Source organism: Zeugodacus cucurbitae, chromosome 4 (assembly GCF_028554725.1).
Source record: "Zeugodacus cucurbitae isolate PBARC_wt_2022May chromosome 4, idZeuCucr1.2, whole genome shotgun sequence".
Lineage (NCBI taxonomy): Eukaryota > Metazoa > Arthropoda > Insecta > Diptera > Tephritidae > Zeugodacus > Zeugodacus cucurbitae.
In genome coordinates this window covers 33,473,190-33,496,845 of record NC_071669.1, presented here as the reverse complement: position 1 = coordinate 33,496,845, position 23,656 = coordinate 33,473,190, and the positions used below count along the sequence as shown (strand labels likewise).

The 23,656-nt window shown below is 36.9% G+C and overlaps 1 protein-coding gene across 5 annotated transcripts in view; it reads left to right on the top strand.

Moving 5' to 3' along the window:
- Nucleotides 1-6,021: 6,021 nt before the first annotated feature.
- The window catches only part of LOC105218665 (alpha-tubulin N-acetyltransferase 1), a 59,868-nt gene continuing 42,233 nt past the window's right edge, over nt 6,022-23,656 (top strand). The window contains exon 1 of one of the 5 annotated variants that reach the window (XR_008471021.1): nt 6,022-6,185. The gene's annotated coding sequence lies outside the window, so the exon portion shown is untranslated. Of the gene's footprint in view, nt 6,186-6,263; nt 6,282-23,656 lie in introns of those variants that run through there. The other 4 variants (XM_054229619.1, XM_054229618.1, XM_029044476.2 and 1 more) reach the window with 4 other exon arrangements.

Sequence of the window (23,656 nt, the reverse complement as noted above, 5' to 3'; positions counted from 1 at the left end):
GATACCAAATTCAGACATCGCGGCGTAAAGGCAACTCCTTTTCGTGCTGTCGAAAGCAGCTTTAAAATCGACAAAAAGGTGGTGTGTGTCGATCCTCTGTTCACGGGTCTTCTCCAAGATTTGGCGCATGGTGAATATCTGGTCAGTTGTCGATTTTCCAGGCCTAAAGCCACACTGATAAGGTCCAATCAGTTCGTTGACGGTGGGCTTTAGTCTTTCACACAGTACGCTCGATAGAACCTTGTATGCGATATTTAGGAGGCTGATCCCACGGTAATTGGCGCAGATTGTGGGATCTCCCTTTTTATGGATTGGGCAGAGCACACTGAGATTCCAATCGTCAGGCATGCTTTCTTCGCCGCCGTATTTGAATAGTTCTGCCGGTAATCTATCGGCCCCCGCTGCTTTGTTGTTCTTCAAGCGGGTAATTGCTATTCGAATTTCTTCATGGTCGGGTAATGGAACATCTGTTCCATCGTCATCGATTGGGGGATCGGGTTCGCCATCTCCTGGTGTTGTACTCATTCAGCATGGCGGAGAAGTGTTCCCTCCATAATCCCAGTATGCCCTGGACATCGGTTACCAGATTACCACCTTGGTCTCTACATGAGGATGTTCCGGTCGTGAAACCTTCGTTAAGTCGCTTCATTTTTTCATAAAATTTTCGAGCATTCCCTCTGTCTGCCAGCTTCTCAAGCTCTTCGTACTCACGCATTTCGGCCTCTTTCTTTTTTTGTCGGCAGATGCGTCTCGCTTCCCTCTTCAGCTCTCGGTATCTATCCCATCCCGCACTTGTTGTGGTCGTTTGCAACGTTGCGAGGTAGGCAGTCTGTTTTCTCTCCGCTGCGAGACGGCACTCCGCATCGTACCAGCTTGTTTTTTGTCGTTGCCGAAAACCAATTGTTTCGGCTGCAGCGGTACGCAGTGAGTTTGAGATGCCGTTCCACAGTTCCCTTATACCGAGATGCTGATGAGTGCTCTCAGAGAGCAGGAGTGCAAGTCGAGTAGAGTATTTCGTGGCTGTCTGTTGCGATTGCAGCTTTTCGACGTCGAACCTTCCTTGTGTTTGTTGACGGGCATTCTTTGCTGCACAGAGGCGGGTGCGTATCTTCGCTGCGATCAGATAATGGTCCGAGTCTATATTTGGTCCTCGGAGCGTACGCACGTCTAAAACACAGGAGACATGTCTTCCGTCTATCACAACGTGATCGATTTGGTTACGCGTGTTTCGATCAGGAGACAGCCAAGTAGCTTGATGTATTTTCTTATGCTGGAATCTGGTACTACAGACGACCATATTTCGGACCCCAGCGAAGTCGATCAGCCTCAGGCCGTTTGGCGATGTTTCGTCATGGAGGCTGAATTTTCCGACTGTTGTGCCAAAGACACCTTCTTTACCCACCCTGGCGTTAAAATCGCCAAGCACGACTTTTACATCGTGGCGGGGGCAGCGCTCATAGGTACGTTCTAGGCGCTCATAGAAAGCATCTTTGGTCACATCGTCCTTCTCTTCCGTTGGGGCGTGGGCGCAAATCAGCGATATGTTGAAGAACCTCGCTTTGATGCGGATTGTGGCAAGACGTTCATCCACCGGGGTGAATGCCAGGACTCTGCGACGGAGTCTCTCTCCCACCACAAATCCAACACCAAATTTGCCGCCCTTTATATGGCCGCTGTAGTAGATGTCACAAGGACCCACCTTCTTCCGTCCTTGTCCCGTCCATCGCACTTCTTGGATGGCGGTGATGTCAGCCTTGAGTCGTATGAGGACATCAACCAGCTGGGCAGAGGCACCTTCCCAATTAAGGGTCCGGACATTCCAAGTGCATGCCCTTATATCATTATCCTTAAAACGTTTGCAGGGGTCGTCATCAAAAGGGGGGTGTCTCATCCGAGGCTTTCGTCGATTTTTCATTGGTACTTCGTTTTTATGTGGTGGGTCCCAAGCCCACCAGCCATAGCGGGCTTCGCCTTCTCACTTTAGCTCGCCTTCAAACGGATGTCTGTTGGCTACCCAGAGGATACTTGGTTTAAAACCGGAAGTCGTGAGCTGCTTGAACCATGTGGAGAAGAATCGTTTCTGGCCACTCCCAAGTGAATGACAATCAAAAACTTTCCTCACTTGCGTGAACTTCTACACATGATCCCATCCTCCGTTTGCTAACTCCCATTTAATCCTCAAAAGGGAGTTCGTGGCATTTTCGTTGGCAACATTGTTAAACATGGCCGCTTTTTATCTATTGTGAATGAAAATATGCAATACTGACAGATGTTTTTCAATTAAATGTAAACAAAAACATACGCATGCTAATTTTTTCTAAAATGGAAGTAATAATACTAACGTATTTATATCTATTTTTTTAATAATTAGTGATTTTATACTATTTGTGCGGCTAACAACCGCAATAATTGCTTTCTATCCAATTTTATTTCACCAAAATGGAAATATTATTGCCAATCAGCTGTTATGGGAGTTTATAACTCGCTTTGCTGCCGTCTGTCACCCACAAAATTGGAACTGATTAAAAGCGCAGTTAATCGGGAATAACTTTGCCGTCTGTCTAGCGTATTAGAGTTGTAAAGTAGTGTATTGAGTAATAAAGTGTTAAGTTATAAGGAATTAGAAATTAAGATTAGTATATAGCCATTAAAGTGTGACTTTTATTTAACAATCCAGTGATCGAACTCAGGGTAGAGTTTCAGCGTAAATGACAGATTTTCAAAATCCGTTACAATTGGTGTCAGAAGTGGGATTGACAAATAAGATACCATAGGAGATAATGGCCAAATTCAGTAAATTAATGATACCACAGCTAAAAAAGAGTTGAAACAACGAGGCTTAGCAACGAATGGGTTGAAAGCTGAGTTACAAGCCCGATTGCGAGAAGAAACCCAATATTCATCAAAGAATACGGACATAAGCACAATGTTGGCACGAATTTTGGCTCAGCAAGCCCAGATGCCATCGCAAATATTAACGCAAGTGTCCTTAAAAAATATAGGTGTCAACACAGATGTCAGCACAGCTGAAAGAACAGGAAACACGTTTATCACAGGTGGCCTCACAAATAGCAGAAGTGTATGTCAAGTCTTTTAGAAGCGCATGGACAGATTTTGTCAACAATGTCAGAAGCGAATGGGGTGTCTTCACAGATGGAAAGTGAGGATTAATCTATGGATGTGACCTCATATAGAGCAGACATGTTAAGACAGCTTGGAGAGCATGGGGATAATATTTCCACACATTGGGAAGCAAATGAGACTTGAATGTTAAGACTTTTGGAAGCACATGGAGAGGTTTTGTTATCACCATTGGAAGTGAAAGGGGTGTCCTTAAAGTTGAAAGAGGAGGAGTCGATGGAGGTGACCTTAAATAGAGCAGAGATGTCAACACAGCTAGAAGTGCATGGAGAGTGTATACCATCGCAGGCTTCGGCACAGGTGAATACACAATTGAAGGAGCAGTAGGCACATATATTGACGCAGGCGATCTCAGAGGAGACTGACGTGTCTTGGACAAAAGATTCTGATTTGAAGGAAGAAGAATTGCGACAACATGAGGTTCCAGGTGTGAAAAGTCCAAAGAAAGAAGAAATGGCCGCAAAACCTCTAGTCGCAAAAGCTCAGTGGAACAGTCTTAAGTTGGTGGCTGGTTGCTTATATCGAGTGTGGAAAACTAAAGGACAAATCTCCCGATATCTCATGATTGTCGGGATGAAGGATTACTTAAAGTTCGCAATGAGATGCACAAAGGTACCAATCAAGGATTCTTGAGATTCAGAAGAAGCAGTAGAGTTTGGGAGCGCCATTTGAGCGTTTCGTCATGGTTGTAGCTGGTCCATTACCTACCAGTATGTTAGGAAACTGGAGTGTTTTGTTGGTCAGGACAGCGGTGCGCCCAATTCGTGGTAAAGAGACTGACGTACAGTTCTTGATAAAGAGACGTGGACGTGGACATCAAATGTTGCGAGATGTATCAGAAGCTATGTGTCCAGAAAAAACTTGCAGTTGTATTCCATCCACAGTCCGATTGCATGGTGGAACTATTCATCCGCTATCTGAAAGAGCATTTAAGGAAACTGGTGGACAGATACCACCACAGGTACAGAGGACGCCGATATATCCTTGTTCCTGGCTTATCGACCTGTTGTCCAGGAAACAACGGCGTAGACGACTGCGAGGATCATTTTTGGTTACTGATTGATTTAAAGTTTAGGATTAATGCCAATGGAGAAGGAATGCTAAGGAGGACAACTGTGTCCTAGAATACACAAGAAGAAATGCTAAGCGTTTTTTCTGGAAGTATGTCTAATCGGGACGATCAGACTTAAGTGTAACGAAAATGGTACCAGAACAAACTAGAATTGACAATCGCAAGCGATAACTTGCCAGATCTATCTAGACATCATTCGACTGGCGATATATTGCCAACAATCGATATATATAAGGGCTGCCGGACTGGCAGTAACACACAGTTCTTATAAGAGAGTTGTCGAGTAAAGACAATTTTGAAGAGAGAGTTGTCGAGTAAGGTGTAAACACGTTATAAGTTAGAGTTGTAAAGTAGAGTATTGAGTAATAAAGCAAAGATAACATTATACGAAACTCTTTCATTCGAGAGAGAGCTGTTAAAGTCCGCATTTTTTATAACATTTTGCAGTGGTGACACTGAGAAAAAATATAAGTTTGGAGATTTTTATTAGACATCTTGGGTATTTATTTTTTTGTTATTTACTTCTTATCCATTATTAAGCCAACACATGCATTTATAAAACATATTTTAGGATATATACATAAATATAAATAGAACAAAATATTATAATAATTCTAAATCGTAGATATTTTAAGTCGACAATAATGTAACTTAATTTTCTGCAAATATTTTAGTAACTCATATATTTATTTATATTTTATAAAAAAATTAACACCTTAATATATTCTCTAAAATTTTAAGAAAAAACTTGTACCCAGATATGTATTTACGTAAATGACATTTAACACTGCTAAAGAAAGTATATTACTTGGGTACAAATAGCCACTGTTTTTTTAAATAATACACACATGTTAACTTCATGTAAATAAAAGTTGATAATAATTGAAAATCACAGAAAAACTTATCGTACAAAAAACGAACTATTTCATCGTTTATTTCTGCGGTATTCTCAGTGGTAGCTCGTAATTTTGACTGTCAGCTGTTCAGTAGCGCATGATCTGGTTTTGTTGCCGACATCAAAAAAGAGTTCATGGGCTCTCTCAACAAGAAAAAGAGAAGAGTTTCGTATCATATTATCCATGTAATAAAGTGTTAAGTTATAAGGAATTAGAAATAAAGATTAGTGTATTGCCATTAAAGTGTGACTTTTATTTAACAATCCTCAGGGTAGAGTTTCAGCGTAAACGACAGATTTTGGAAATCCATGATAGTATGAATCATTGTATGAATCATTATACAATGGTATTGTGCTGAACACATAGAAGACGACAAGCGACGAGCGACATCTGTCAAATATTAAAATACACGCGTTCTTATGGGCACAGATTTTTTGACAACAGCACGACTTCACGACAAAAGGGTTCAAGTCTTCACTGTCGCCAAATTAGAAATGTTTCTAATTTTGCCGACGACAATGGCCGCTGAAGAGCTGCCACTAACATGTGAAATGTAAAATTATTCAAAGTTCTCACAAGTATGACGTTATTTTGCCAGCAGAAACGTAAAATAGCTTTGATATATCATTTATAATAACAATCGATTACTTAAAACAAATAAATCGCCAATTTTTACATTTTTTGTGTAAATAATTTCACTTTAAACTAAATATGTAAATTTTATTGAAATGAAAGTTTTTAGTACGGTCTTCAAAATGTGCAAGACGCTGGCTTCAAAGCGACATTTGTGATCAGCCGTCGCTACGTCGTGTCGTGTCGTCGTCTTTGTGTTCAGCACTTATGAATCAAAGTCGGTGTAGACGTGCTGTTGCAGACTTACGTACTCAATTGAATTCCTGCTTATCGATAAATTTATTTCACATGACTAATTTATTTGTTTACCTCACAAAAAGTATCTAATACTGTGTTCAGTTAAAGCTATAGTAATTCGTAAATCCAAATACAAAATAATGCAACGTTATTTGCTACATATTGTTTAAATATAGAAGTGTTGTTCTATAGTGTTATCATAAACGGTACAATCAATAATCAGTAGTCATATGTATCCCAACATTAATATTAAGTGTTATTTAGATTTGGATTTGGTATTCAATCAATCATTATATTCATAGGTAAAAGCTCTCATAACCACATTGTGAATATTTTGCTTGAATTATACTTTGGGTCAGCTTGAGTATAGTATCCCCCGATTTCAGAGTTGAAATGGGTATGGTTGGAAAGAAGAGGGGGAAAACTTTAGAATAACATCCCACGATTTCGCGTAGTATTACTTTCTGCATAAAATAACCCTGGTCGAGCCAACACCGGGGATGGGTCGGCTTTAGTATACTATCCAAGGCTTTCGGTAATAAAATGGGTATCGTTGGAAAGAGGAGGTTCTCCAGATTAAGAATATATATACATATATAGCTGCAGCTGACTTATAGTTTTCGAGATATTCGCACTTAAAGTTAAAAAAATGCTACTTTTATCTTGAATTTTCACAATATATACTGAATATTTTATTAATATTCTGCACTTATTTTACACTTACACTTCACCACATTGTTTCTGCATATTTATTTTATAAAAATTATGACGAAAATGGCTGTAAATAAATATTTAACATTTTACACAAATCTTCGTTTAAAAAATAGCAAAAAGGGTTGCAGGTTGACAAGTAATCAGTGTTGCCACATCAAATATTTCGCAAAAATCAAAAGAATAAAAATAGACAGAAAAAAGAAGGATTATACCCCAAACCAACCCATAATGGTGTTATGACTAATGCAAAGTCTTTCGGTATTAGCTTTTCTTTGATAACACCCGGTGATTGCCCGACCAGGGTTATTTTTTTGAAGCGCGGCCGAAGGCCGCCAATGCGGAAAGTATTTCTTCACGAAAGAATATTTCAATTCCCCCTCTTTGATAACTCCCGGTGTTGGCTCGACCAGGGTTATTTTTTTGAAGCGCAGCCGAAGGCCGCCAATGCGGAAAGTATTTCTACACTAAAGAATATTTCAATTCCCCCTCTTTGATAACTCCCGGTGTTGGCTCGACCAGGGTTATTTATTTGAAGCGCGGCCGAAGGCCGTCAATGCGGAAAGTAGTTCTACACGAAAGAGTATTTCAATTCCCCCTCTTTGATTACTCACAGTGTTGGCTCGACCAGGGTTATTTTTTTGAAGCGCGGCCGAAGGCCGCCAATGTGGAAAGTAATTCTACACGAAAGAACTTTTCATTTCCCTTACTTATAGTGCATAGAGTGAATATCATAAACTTTCTTATATTATCTTTATATAATCTTTTTGTAGGGCATTTGTTTTCTGCATTTTGGGTATTTATTTATTTTGGTTCTTCTCATTCGTTTGCAAAATATCTGATATGACAACACTTATTACTTGTCAAGCTGCAACCCTTTTTGTTATTGTTGAAATTAAGAGATTTGTGTAAAATGTTAAATACTTATTTACAGCTATTTTCGTGATAAATTTTATAAAATAAATTTGCAGAAACAATGTGGTGAAGTGTAAGTGTAAAATAAGTGCATAATATTAATAAAATATTCACTATATATTGTGAAAATTCAAGATAAAAGTAGCACTTTTTTCAACTTTAAGTGCGAATATCTCGAAAACTATAAGTCAGCTGCAGCTATATGTATATATATTCTTAATCTGGAGAACCTCCTCTTTCCAACCATACCCATTTTATTACCGAAAGACTGGGATAGTATACTAAAGTTTCCCCCCGGGGATTATCAAAGAGATGGAAATCATAACTTTTGTCGTGTAGAACTACTTTCTGCATTGGCGCTTCAAAAAAATAACCCTGGTCGAGCGAACACCGGGATTATCCAAGAGATGGAAATTACAACTTCTTTTGTGTAGAACTACCTTCAGCATTGGCGGCCTTCGGCCGCGCTTCAAAAAAATAACCCTGGACAATCCAACACCGTGGTTTATCGAATTAAGAGAAATACTGAAGTATTTTTCCATAGTATTATGGTTTTTATATATGGGATAAAATCCCTCCTTTCTATATATTTTAATTCATTTTAAAATTTTTTAGATATGGCCATGCTTCTTTTTCGTCAGCATGCAACCCTTTTGTTATTGTGTGAATTGACAAAATTGAATTGAATAAAAATTAAAATGCTTATATAAAGCTAATTACTAAATAATTAATGTAAAATAAATATATAGAAAGAAAGTAGTGAAATGTAAGTGCAAATATAAATGAAAAATTAACTATATAGCGAGAAATTACATGTTAAAATTAGACAGTTTTTAAACTTTAAACGCGAATATCTCGAAAACTATACTAGTCTCCTGCTGCTATAATTATATATATTCTTAATCTGGAGGATCTCTTCTATCCAACCATACCCACTTTATCCCCAAAATCGTGGGATGCTATACTAAATCCCAGCCAGAGGAGGATCTCAAGATTACGAATACAGTACTTTTCGTTTCTTGGCCCAATGGTTAATTCTTTTCTCCGTTTAATTGAACGGTGTTACGGGAAAAAAATAATACCTTATGAAGAAAGCACATGTAAATTTTCTCGGATAATTGGACTCGGTTAATTGATTTGGGGAAACTTTAGTATACAATCCTAGGCTTTCGGTAATAAAATGGGTATCGTTGGAAAGAGGGGGTTCTCCAGATTAAGAATATATATACATATAGCTGGAGGATGGGATCATGTGTAGAAGTTCACGCAAGTGAGGAAAGTTTTTGATTGTCACTCACTTGGGAGTGGCCAGAAACGATTCTTCTCCACATGGTTCAAGCAGCTCACGACTTCCGGTTTTAGACCAAGTATCCTCTGAGTAGCCAACAGACATCCGTTTGAAGGCGAGCTAAAGTGAGAAGGCGAAGCCCGCTATGGCTGGTGGGCTTGGGACCCACCACATAAAAACGAAGTACCAATGAAAAATCGACGAAAGCCTCGGATGAGACACCCCCCTTTTGATGACGACCCCTGCAAACGTTTTAAGGATAATGATATAAGGGCATGCACCTGGAATGTCCGGACCCTTAATTGGGAAGGTGCCTCTGCCCAGCTGGTTGATGTCCTCATACGACTTAAGGCTGACATCACCGCCATCCAAGAAGTGCGATGGACGGGACAAGGACGGAAGAAGGTGGGTCCTTGTGACATCTACTACAGCGGCCATATAAAGGAGCGCAAATTTGGTGTTGGATTTGTGGTGGGAGAGAGACTCCGTCGCAGAGTCCTGGCATTCACCCCGGTGGATGAACGTCTAGCCACAATCCGCATCAAAGCGAGGTTCTTCAACATATCGCTGATTTGCGCCCACGCCCCAACGGAAGAGAAGGACGATGTGACCAAAGATGCTTTCTATGAGCGCCTAGAACGCACCTATGAGCGCTGCCCCCGCCACGATGTAAAAGTCGTGCTTGGTGATTTTAACGCCAGGGTGGGTAAAGAAGGTGTCTTTGGCACAACAGTCGGAAAATTCAGCCTCCATGACGAAACATCGCCAAACGGCCTGAGGCTGATCGACTTCGCTGGGGCCCGAAATATGGTCGTCTGTAGTACCAGATTCCAGCATAAGAAAATACATCAAGCTACTTGGCTGTCTCCTGATCGAAACACGCGGAACCAAATCGATCACGTTGTGATAGACGGAAGACATGTCTCCTGTGTTTTAGACGTGCGTACGCTCCGAGGACCAAATATAGACTCGGACCATTATCTGGTCGCAGCGAAGATACGCACCCGCCTCTGTGCAGCAAAGAATGCCCGTCAACAAACACAAGGAAGGTTCGACGTCGAAAAGCTGCAATCGCAACAGACAGCCACGAAATACTCTACTCGACTTGCACTCCTGCTCTCTGAGAGCACTCATCAGCATCTCGGTATAAGGGAACTGTGGAACGGCATCTCAAACTCACTGCGTACCGCTGCAGCCGAAACAATTGGTTTTCGGCAACGACAAAAAACAAGCTGGTACGATGAGGAGTGCCGTCTCGCAGCGGAGAGAAAACAGACTGCCTACCTCGCAACATTGCAAACGACCACAACACGTGCGGGATGGGATAGATACCGAGAGCTGAAGAGGGAAGCGAGACGCATTTGCAGACAAAAAAAGAAAGAGGCCGAAATGCGTGAGTACGAAGAGCTTGAGAAGCTGGCAGACAGAGGGAATGCTCGAAAATTTTATGAAAAAATGAAGCGACTTAACGAAGGTTTCAAGACCGGAGCATCCTCATGTAGAGACCAAGGTGGTAATCTGGTAACCGATGTCCAGGGCATACTGGGATTATGGAGGGAACACTTCTCCGACCTGCTGAATGGCAGTGAGAGTATAACACCAGGAGATGGCGAACCCGATCCCCGATGACGATGGAACAGATGTTCCATTACCCGACCATGAAGAAATTCGAATAGCAATTACCCGCTTGAAGAACAACAAAGCAGCGGGGGCCGATAGATTACCGGCAGAACTATTCAAATACGGCGGCGAAGAACTGATAAGGTGCATGCATCAGCTTCTTTGCAGAATATGGTCGGAAGAAAGCATGCCTGACGATTGGAATCTCAGTGTGCTCTGCCCAATCCATAAAAAGGGAGATCCCACAATCTGCGCCAATTACCGTGGGATCAGCCTCCTAAATATCGCATACAAGGTTCTATCGAGCGTATTGTGTGAAAGACTAAAGCCCACCGTCAACAAACTGATTGGACCTTATCAGTGTGGCTTTAGACCTGGAAAATCGACAACTGACCAGATATTCACCATGCGCCAAATCTTGGAAAAGACCCGAGAAAAGAGGATCGACACACACCACCTTTTTGTCGATTTTAAAGCTGCTTTCGACAGCACGAAAAGGAGTTGCCTTTACGCCGCGATGTCTGAATTTGGTATCCCCGCAAAACTAATACGGCTGTGTAAATTGACGTTGAGCAACACCAAAAGCTCCGTCATGATTGGGAAGGACCTCTCCGAGCCGTTCGATACCAAACGAGGTTTCAGACAAGGTGACTCACTATCGTGCGACTTCTTTAACCTGATGCTGGAAAAAATTATAAGAGCTGCAGAGCTAAACCGAGAAGGTACAATCTTCTACAAGAGTGTACAGCTTCTGGCGTACGCCGATGATATTGATATCATCGGAAGCAACAACCGCGCCATTTGTTCTGCTTTTTCCCGCATGGATAAGGAGGCGAAGCGAATGGGTCTGGAGGTGAATGAGGACAAGACGAAATATCTCCTGTCATCAAACAAACAGTCGGCGCATTCGCGTCTTGGCTCCCACGTCACTGTTGACAGTCATAACTTCGAGGTCGTAGATAATTTCGTATACCTGGGAACCAGCATCAACAACACGAACAATGTCAGCCTCGAAATCCAACGCAGAATAACTCTTGCCAACAGGTGCTACTTTGGACTGAGTAGGCAATTGAACAGTAAAGTCCTCTCTCGACGAACCAAAATCAAGCTCTACAAGTCACTTATCATTCCCGTCCTGCTTTACGGTGCAGAAGCTTGGACGATGTCAACATCAGATGAGACGACACTAGGAGTTTTCGAGAGGAAAATTTTGCGCAAGATTTATGGTCCTCAGAACATTGGCAACGGCGAATACCGCAGACGATGGAACGATGAGCTGTACGAGTTATACGACGACATTGACATAGTTCAGCGAATAAAAAGACAGCGGCTACGCTGGCTAGGTCATGTCCGAATGGACGAAAACACTCCAGCCCTGAAAGTGTTCGATGCAGTACCCGCCGGAGGAAGCCGAGGAAGGGGAAGGCCTCCACTCCGTTGGAGGGACCAGGTGGAGAGCGACCTGGTTACACTTGGGATCTCCAACTGGCGCCGAACTGCAAAGGAGAGAGACAGGTAGCGCACTATCGTCGATTCGGCTATAACCGGCTAAACGGTTGCAACGCCAATCACATACATACATACATACATATAGCTGCAGCTGACTTATAGTTTTCGAGATATTCGCACTTAAAGTTGAAATAAGTGCTACTTTTATCTTAAATTTTCACAATATATACTGAATATTTTATTAATATTATGCACTTATTTTACACTTACACTTTACCACATTGTTTCTGCATATTTATTTTATAAAATTTATCACGAAAATAGCTGTAAATAAGTATTTAACATTTTACACAAATCTCAACAATAACAAAAAGGGTTGCAGCTTGACAAGTAATAAGTGTTGCCATATCAGATATTTTGCAAAGGAATGAGAAGAACCAAAATAAATAAATACCCCAAATGCAGAAAACAAATGCCCTATAAAAAGATTATATAAAGATAATATAAGAAAGTTTATGATATTCACTCTATGTACTATAAGTAAGGGAAATGAAAAGTTCTTTCGTGTAGAAATACTTTCCGCATTGGCGGTCTTCGGCCACGCTTCAAAAAAATAACCCTGGTCGAGCCAGCACCGGGAGTTATCAAAGAGGGGGAATTGAAATATTCTTTCGTGTAGAAATACTTTCCGCATTGGCGGCCTTTGGCCGCGCTTCAAAAAAATAAACCTGGTCGAGCCAACACCTGGAGTTATCAAAGAGGGGGAATTGAAATATTCTTTCGTGAAGAAATACTTTCCGCATTGGAGGCCTTCGGCCGCGCTTCAAAAAAATAACCCTGGTCGGGCCAACACCGGGAGTTATCAAAGAGGGGGAATTGAAATATTCTTTCGTGAAGAAATACTTTCCGCATTGGCGGCCTTCGGCCGCGCTTCAAAAAAATAACCCTGGTCGGGCCAACACCGGGAGTTATCAAAATGGGGGAAATGAAAAGTTCTTTCGTGTAGAACTACTTTCCGGATTGGCGGCCTTCGGCCGCACTTCAAAAAAATAACCCTGGTCAAGCCAACACCGGGAGTTATCAAAGAGGGGGACTTGAAATATTCTTTCGTGTAGAAATACATTCCGCATAGGCGGCCTTCGGCCGCGCTTCAAAAAAATAACCCTAGTCGGGCAATCACCGGGTGTTATCAAAGAAAAGGTAATACCGAAAGACTTTGCATTAGTCATAACATCATTATGGTTTGGTTTGGGGTATAATCCTTCTTTTTTCTGTTTACTTTTATTCTTTTGATTTTTGCGAAATATTTGATGTGGCAACACTGATTACTTGTCAACCTGCAAACCTTTTTGCTATTTTTTTAACGAAGATTTGTGTAAAATGTTAAATATTTATTTACAGCCATTTTCGTGATAAATTTTATAAAATAAATATGCAGAAACAATGTGGTGAAGTGTAAGTGTAAAATAAGTGCAGAATATTAATAAAATATTCAGTATATATTGTGAAAATTCAAGATAAAAATAGCACTTTTTTCAACTTTAAGTGCGAATATCTCGAAAACTATAAGTCAGCTGCAGCTATATGTATATATATTCTTAATCTGGAGAACCTCCTCTTTCCAACGATACCCATTTTATTACCGAAAGCCTGGGATAGTATACTAAAGTCGACCCATTGATTTTCCCGCTTAATTGGTTCAAAATATATGTGATCAAAAATAATTTTCTTTTTAAATTTCCCCGGTTAATTCCACCAAATAATATTGTTGAAAAAACTAATATTCTAATCAACACTGTATTATTTTTTGGTCGGCTTTAGTATACCGTCCCACGATTTCGGGGATATGTACGTATAAAGGAGGATCTCCATATTACGAATATATATAATTATTGCCGCCGCAAACTTATAGTTTCTGAGATATTTGCAATTAAAGATTTAAAATTAACAATTTTCAACACGTTATTAATCACGGCACGATTCCGATTACTTTGGCGGTCGGGGTTTGACAACTCCTTATAGTTTTTAAAATATTCATGTTTAAAAGTCCAATTTTTTCTATAAGTAACACATGTAATTCACACACTGTAACACTATTTTTTCATATTTTTCACTTCACATATTGAAAATTACACTATTAACATTCAATTTAATTCAAAATATAGATTTATTTAAGATTTTTTAAGCAAAAATTACTTATTTTAAAAATCACTTAGCACATTAATAGCTGAAAAGGTTTCTGTGTTTACAATTATGTGGAAAACGAGCGTTGCCACATGTTAGAAACCATAGATGATAGATTTTGTAATGACTGTGTTTTATTTATTAGCATATCATAGTTTTTTGTCGTAGAACTCTCTTCTGCATCAAGGATGTATATAAAAAATCTTTCCAGGGATGTCCGAAGTTTTTTTTCGTGTAGAATAAAAGCTTTATTTCCGAAACCAAAAAACAGGGATATGCCTTTCATTTGCCTTAAAATGCATCCTAAAGCCTGTCGTGGGCAGATAAGGCTGAATTTTAGTTCCAGGGCTTCTTTAGTAAACGCTTTATGCATTTACCACGTGAAAAGAAGAATAATGCAGTTTAGACGGTAAATAGAGTCGGGAGTGACATTATGATTTTTTGAAATTTTTATGGAAATTTTCCTTACTTCTGTTTTGAAGATTTGGTACTAATTTAAGGACCCTAAATCAACCGGATATATGAGAATTCATATGACCATGCCATTGTAGTGGTTAGTCGGCCTTTTCCAACTATTTACTACATTTTACAACAGGACAATGCTACATTTCATAAAGGATCTTTACCTACAACAGTTTTAAGTGAAGCAAATCAAGTTGACCTCCGCACAGCCCTGACCAAAACTTTAGTCAAAATGTTTGGTCTTCCGTTAAATATAAGAGGACAATTGATATAATAACCGAAAACGCCGAAATTAGCGACATTTGGTCTAAATTAACTGTTAACTTAGCGCACAATTGAGTTGAATCAATTCGTATCATAAAGCAGGCTGGTATTCATGCCAATGGTAATGTAACCAATTATGAATTTATCGCCTTAGAATAGTAACTTAGACTAAACATTAAAATTAAAAAAAAAAAATATCATTAAAAACTAACAGGATAATCCATTTCATGTTGTGTGTAAATACTTCTGACGCAAAAAAATGTGTGTAAATACTTTTGACTACTGCGAGTTTTCAGTTCATTTGCTTATATCTCCGCCATATTTCTAGCTATCCTAGCCAAACTGACTTCATTCGCTCAGGAATTGATCAAGGTTTACAACAACATGGCATTTTTTACCCCGCAACAACAACAACAACAAGCCAAAGCTTTTTCTGTGAAACTTGTAAAAAAACGTCCGATGTGTAAATAATTTTGACTATCTCTGTATGTACATAAATAGATTCATAGCTATCTATGTATGTATATAAAATTGTTATTGCATTTTTTTCCTATAATGGTAAAAAATATTTTAATATTTGAAAAAATGTAAGTGCACAAATTTAAGTGTATGTATGCAGTTTCCTCTAAGGGGTTAGATGGTTTTAAAACGTTGAAAACATAAGTATATTTACATTTTTTTTTAAATTTATACAAACATATATCTCATACAGCATATTAAAGATACATAATATGAACAGTATTTTGTGAAATTTATATTTATAAATTCCGAAAGCTTAGATGTTGGTACCTCATCTACCATGAAGTGTCCATGAAGTGACAGATAAATACAATTTTTTGTTTACATAAATATGCTTTTATTCTTTTTAACATTCATGCCATTAAATTTTTTGCATGTCAATTTTGAATAATGGTGAAAACAAAAAAACTTAAGTAGAAAGATATAATAAAATTTAAATAGAAGTTACTTTTCAATGAAAAAATTTCGTGAAACTATATATATTTTACAGCTTTTAATAAAATTTTGTTTTAATGAAAAATCTATAACTCGAAAGTCTCCCTAACTCAAAGTTTTTTTTGTGGATTTTGGTGATTCAAGTTAAGAAGTTCCACTGTAATTTCAAAAAACCGAGGCATTCGCACGGCACAAATGGAAGTCGTTTTTCTAGACAACGATTCAAACGCCGATTTCAGCGAATTGTGAGGCAATATTCAAAAATTTTTGATTGTAGAACGTTGTGCACGGATGTCTTTAAATTTGCTTTGAATTTCTCCCAAAAGTAATTTATGGTTTAAATATTTACCACATTCCCACGGGACATGTCGGAAGGGACATTTTTTTCGTATTAATATTTATCTTGATTTGAGTTATAATACGGAATTATTTAACAAGTCCAAAAAAATCGTTTAAAAAAGTGGTATATATTTATTTATAAATAACATCAAACGAGAAAGAAATACATTTTTTTATAGTATGTATTGGAAATAGTATTATGAATATGAAGCAACTTTTACTTGTTCTAAATTTTATAATAATACTACGTTCATACCGACATTGAAAACATGTTTTCATTGAAAAAATGGGTTTTCGTTCGAAAACTGTGACATTGACAATTTGATAACTAGAGTACAGGGCAAATACAAAATTTTTTTGAGAAAAAAAGCGCTTTAATACTACATGCAACTCGACTCATGTATTGGGCACAAAGTCCACTAGAAAACAAAAATCATTATATGAAAGATGGTGTAATTGCTGAAGTTTCACTTAATATATTAGAAGTTTTACTCAGGTAATCGCTTGTACGTACAGACGGATTTTAACTCGTCTTTTCATCCTGACCCTATATAACCTACAAAACGACGCTATGCATGCTTAGTTTGGACTTCAACAGTTATAGACGTGTGAACGTGGAGTTCACTAACGTCGATTTTCGCGCTATTTTAAAGTTTTCCTTCGTTAACCCTGCATTACTAACCTCAAATCATGTCGCTAGGTTACTAACCATGGGTCTTATCGACCCTCATTTGTATTATCTATTAAAATCGTTTAAACTTATAAATTGCTAAAACGTATACGTCTTTTAGTATATTGTAGTATTTTATTGTTAAATTTATAAAATGATGTGTTAAAAAATTAATGTATATACTTAAATTGAAATTAAGTTTGTATTCATTACAACATAGCTAAAAAAGTTAAAAAAAGTTATCCAGCCAGATTCCGCATAAAATGATAAGTTTTAAAGATATTGACTTCAAATAAAGTGCATTTGAAACCTGAAATATAAAAGTAAAATGTTAAAAAGAAAAATTGGAATGACTATTGCAAAAATTTTTCAATTATGTATGTCTAATCGACCCAGGCTATTTTTTTAAACAATTTTTTATGCATAATATTTTACATGTTTCTTATTCTTATTGTTTATAAACGTTTAAATGTGTACAAATTTAGATTACACATATATCTTGCGTTAAAAAATATTCTTTATTTTTTGTTAATTTAAAAAGTTTGCGTGTCTGGGTCGATTCGACCCTAAGGTTAGTAATGGAGGGTTAAAGGCAAATTCGCCAGAGAAACGTTCCGTGGAATTAATGGTGTTTTGGGGGATGGTACGCCATAACTTCGAACTGTGGAGGAATGGTTTCGATGATTCAGAGCGGGTGAAAACGACACCATGGATAAGCCAGCCAGCGGACCGCTTTTTGTCTGGTGATGTATAATTGGATGTTGTTGGTTGATCATTAAAATATGGATTTGATTATTACAATCCATATTTTAATGATCAGTTTCCTCAATAACGGACAAATCTTCGATATTTGGAGCAAAAGAAACCAAGATAATTATTGTGATGTATAAAGCAATAGTATTTTCAAACACGCCTCCAATTACATCTTCATAAAAATTGTGTAGATATTGTCCACTAGCCATTACTACTTCACATCCGCTTTTAAGTTGAGCGCGACAAACATTATCTGGTATTCCCCCAAATTCGTCTTCCCAATAATCCAGATATATTGTCATCCACTGGAGGCTCAAGCTCTTTAATATATTCAAGCATTTGTTGCATAAATAAATCTAGTTTTTCGCATAAGATAACGGCTTATAGTTTGTAGTTTTGTAGTGCAGCTTACAAGTTATTCATAGAAATATAGCGGTACATTTTGCGTTACCAATAGCGGTAATCGTGGGTTAATTCGGGTTAAGTAACTTTATAAGACAAAAAATAATTTTCAATTTTTAAATTCCACGCCTACGATGTCTTACGAGACCAATTAAATCACAAATCTTCTGATTTTTGAACAAGGTTTTTTTTTTATTTTAATTGTATACAAATTAACTATTTACACCCAAAATTTTGCAAGCTTTCTGCTTATATTTCCGATGCTACCACTGCACTACAAGTGTTACTTTTTGATGTCGCACGGGACAATAAAATATATGATAATAAGAGAGCAAAAACTAAAAAACTTAAAGTATGTAATCGCATACTTTATTATGCATTTGTACCCTTATAAAGGTTTTACACATAGCAAAAGTTAATGCATAATATTACTATGTTTATGCTTCATTTCTACTCGGTTATATTATACACGAATATTGTTTTTGCCTCAAAAGCTTAGCGTCACCAGGAGCACGACAATCGCATAAGTGCCATATTTCGATGGTGACCCAATGGTGCACCTTTAGTGGTCACTGGCGGACGGATCGGATGCACTAGGTGGATGGAATTCTATTTATACATGTTAGTCCATCCACGATCACCGGGAGCGCGACAATCACCAAAAACCTATTTTTTTTCACTTTGACGCGCTGGTGAGGACCGGGTGCGTCCGGGTGGTGGCTCAAACGCTTTGGTTAGGTTCCATTGGCTACCATTTGCGCCATTGGTAGCGAACCTAGTGTCCCCAGGAGCGCGACTATCGTATGAGTACCATATCTCGATGGTGACCCAATGATGTACCTTTGGCGGTTTGGCTAGTTTTTCGCTAAAAATTTAATAAATTACCAAAAATTTTATGAAAATCTATAATATTTTCTTCCAGAATTTAATTGTTTCTGCTAAATAAAAGTCAATGTGAAGAACTTGAGTCAAGGATATATAAAATAAGTGTACTTTAAAATGTAAGTGTAGTAGTGTAGTGTATTGAAAACATTTCAAAATTAAAAAAAAATTTGCGCAGCCCTCGGATTAATTCAATTCAGAATTCACCTCGAGTAGAGTATTTGCCGTTTATGCTTATAGGCTTTACCCATGTAGAAATGAAGCATAAACGTAGTATATGTTTCCTTAATCATTTTCTCCAAAACACACATGCAGTAGAAAAATCGATATCAGAAAATTAGCTCCTATGCGACTTGGCTATCGTATATCTCGTAATTGGTTATGAATTAATTTAAAATTAATTTAATATAAATAAATTTAAATTATTCCCTTTCGAAATGCAAAAATAATATTTTTATACACAAATTAAAAAACACACACACACAAAAATCATAAAACGCTTAATTCATAATTCATATCAAAAAAATTTACATACGTTTGTGATAATTTAAATACTTTCCCCCGTATAAGTCTGGGTACACCCCTTGAAAATCTTAAAATAACACTTTTAACGCAAATTGCTCGTTTCGTTTTAATATTTTTTACAAATTTAAATAAATAGAAAAAAATATGAAAATATATATTTTACACTAGTATTATATTTTACACCAAAAACTCGGTAAAGCTTTGCACTAATGAAAATGTTCGCAAACGCAAGAAAGCTACTATTTAATTGCGTTTAACGCACTTGCTTTTCGCTTTTGCAAAAACAGCACTCTGTATTGCATTTGCGAATCTCAAACTCGATATCAAACGCAACGACCAAAAAATGTATGTTAGTATACATTATTTTATAGTTTTATTTACTGAAGTGCACAGTATTTTCTTTATTTTTTAATAAAGGTGTTTATAACACCTTAAACTTAACGAGTTTGATAGAGTTATATGAGTACAATCCGGATGTCTGTCTGTCGTCCGTTTGCTTCAACATTAATATTTTGCTACTTTATAGAAATTAAGTTCTTCTGTCAGAGGTTTAATTGCATTAAGAACTTAATTAAAAGGCGTCTCAGGAACTACTCGACCGATTTCAATGAAACTTGATTTGTAATAGTTTCCTTACATCCACGCATCCACAATCCACAATCACGCCTACTTCCTATATACCAGAACTTTGAAAATGATCTGAATCGTTTACTTTAGAATATATAAAGTAAGCACTAGTGAAAATATCGGTGCAGAACTTTGCACAAATACTACGTTTATAGTGTGACAGCCCCATTCTAGGAATCGAAATCAGACCATAGGTTTTCAAGGCCCCATATATCGAACATGAGGATCTTGGTGCTTCTAACCTAATATTAGGGTTTCCAACTTTCAATGGACTTTATACAATATATATGACAAATGTGTGGGCCAAATTGTTTATTTTATAATATTAATAAAGTTAAATAAATAAATTGCGAGAGTATAAAATGTTCGGTTAAACCCGAACTTAGCCCTTCCTTACTTGTTATACATATTTTATATAGTATACTTTATGTAACGAAACACATCTTTAAAGCAGTCCTTAATGGATTTTATGCTTATCTTTATTGACTCTAAAAATCGGTTTCACTGTGCTTGGTGCACTTACGTTTATCTGCCCAACAGTTTTAGTCTTCCATTTTTATTTGATTTTTTTTAATTGGAGATATGTTGGAAAGATGGAAAGGCTTAGTGCTGGCGTGTATACCAAAAGAAGTAGTGGAGAAATCTGCGTCCTGAAAACTTTCTTCTAAAATATGTGATACTTCCAGAGTCTCATACTCCCCGCTTGCGGCTAATCTGACTTCTCTACTTGGTGGTCCAGCTAATTACCGAACCGCATCAATTTCGCAACAGCTTCTTCCAAAGGAGATAGTAGTATCTGTTGATTAACTCCTCCTCTTGTTGGTCTAGTTTCGGACTTTTTGTGTTCTATTTTTTCTTCGTTTTGAATTTTAAGATCTTTCGTATCTTAAATATAGTCTTAGATCTAAAAACGCTATTTTTTTAACTTTATGCCAACCATCTCCGACACGACATGGCGGTGCGAATGGATTTAGTTTTTTGGAAATATCCCTCCAATATTTACTGTTTCCGATTTCGGATTTTCATCTTTACCTCAAATATTCCTTAAAAAAAACGCATCGTTTTTATGTCGCTCTCAATTATGGCAACGACAAAGAACGACTGTTTCCATGTCGTTTCTATACTCGTTTCAAATTGGGGAATCTCAATTTATTTATAGGTTTTCGGCAAGAATGGTAGAATACATGGTTGCAACATTCGTTTACCGATAGCTTTTTTGTGTATTAATTTCCTGTGCCGTGACGTCTCTACGCTCAGAAACACGCGAGCAAAACAAGCAAACGAATAAAAAACCGACGTGCACGGTAGTACAAAACAATAAGTGGGAATTAATTTGAAAATGAATTGCGTAATGCCGGAATTTAATAACAATACTACAAAAAAACGAATATAAAGGCGCCTGCTACACGTTCAAAATTTATCGTGATATTTGGTTTAGCATACAATATTAATGGGTTACGATCTATATAACAAAATATTCAAATATTTTAAAATCCAGATCATGGATCGTGGATCGCGTGATGAATATTGAACGTGTAGCATATTTTGTGATTTACAAGTCCGTATCGGTAGAGGGCAATAGTGCCAAAATTTTAAAATCAACTACAGTAGTTTTCCGAAATAACGAACACATCAATTGTCTGATCTGTTCGTTACATCGAATTTGTCGTTAATTCGAGTACTCATTTAAAGGTTGTTTTTCAGTAAAAATGAGTTAAATATCCGTAAATTGCAGTTTAATAAATTGTTATGTTAAATTATTTGTTCAAAAAAGAAAAAAAAAGAAAAACCATAACAGAACAATTTATTTTTATCAGCTAACAGCACTACGTATGTTTCCTTTTTATAGCAGATCATATTTTTTGAAAGGTCTACCTTATTTTTTAATATAGTCGGAACGGTGGACACTTCTAAATTATTTTTTTTACACAATTCCCACGTTTACTTCTATTTATTTTTTTGATATGATCAATAATTTCAAACTTTTCAATAAAATTCAATATTTTTTTCGTTCTTTTGTTCTGTTTTGTTTTGCTGTTTTTTTAAGATCTTTTGTTTAACTGATATTACCACGTTTTTATTTTATTTTTAACTCTTTCTACATATATTTTCTTCATGTAGTTCGTTAACTTACTCAATGTAAAAAATTTGCTTGTTCGTTATAAGCGGTTTTCTTTAAAACGAAATTCGTTATTATTATATACGATTTTCTTCGGTTTTCTTCCAACATTTTATAAAAAAAAATGTACACAGAAGTAAACATATACCTTTTTTAAATATTTTTTCTTGTAAAAACACAACTATAATAGTAACGTATAAATATTGCGTAATATATATTGGTCGTGTAGCAGTTGTAAAGTACATCAATATTCAATATAGATTGCGATCTAAATATCACGATAAATATTGAACGTGTAGCTGGCGCCAAAAAAGTTTTTTTCACTATTCCAACAAACAATTTTAATTATAAATATGCATTATTATATTGTAATATAAATCTTATTTATTTTATAAATGATACTTTGACTGCACATTATTCAATTTGCTTCACTATGTTTTACATTTCTGTTTTCCATTTGACATTTTTTCATGTTGCCTATACCCATTCTGAGCATAGTGACTTCAGTACGTCGTAATCTTGTATTTTATCATTTTTGGGGTTTCGGTTATCACCATTTTGTGGCCTCGGCGTGACCGATTCCGCCCATTTACAATACCAACCTTGTTTTGGTGCCAAGGAGCACGTGTACTAAGTTTCATGTAAAGAAAGCACTGCTTTAGATGTAACATTTTTGAGGCGAGGAAGGCATTTAAATGCCTCGAGTGCCCAGAGGTACTTATAAAGCTTTTTCTCAAATACCTCGATCTACTATTATATTTTTTTTCTTGTAGAATAAAAATCACATTTACAGTGATCCCCGAAGTATTTGAGAAATTGCTTGGTAAGTACTTCGAGGAACTTAAGCGGGATTCATTTAGGTGCATTTCCCGCTTAAGTGTCTCAAAAGTCTTGCATGTTGTTAATAACTAAAATACGAGTATGTTCTCCTGTTGATAATGCTCAGTGCATTCAATGCAAACATACATATATAAAATACACTTAAAAGAGGAAAATTAAAATTGTTTATTTGTGGCTTAAATGTTACAGGCATTGAAGCAGGGAAAGGGGTTATGAGTAATCAGGATTTTCAAAAAAAAAACAATTTTTGGTTTTTGCATTTACGTTATACCTAAGACAGACATATGGTTTCCATACTATATGTACTACAATAAAAGCTCTAGAAACCATGAACCAGCATAGTGACACACATGTAGTATATTGTACTATGTTTACATTCATCAGCTGATACAAATAAATTCAAGCAAAATGTAATTATGAATAACAGACAGGAAAATTGATCCTGACTTAGTTATAACTTCAAGCAATCTTAAAATATTATTGTCCAATATAATTATTACATATTACATATTATTTTCAGTTATTTTATAGAATTAACACCACGTTTTAATAGTTTTAGAATCTTAAATGTCGCTGAATCTATTATTGATAGTTTTAACAAACGAAGCAAATCTGTAGACAATTCTCCTACTCCATTTTGTTTCTATTACAAACAGGAAGCACACATTGATAC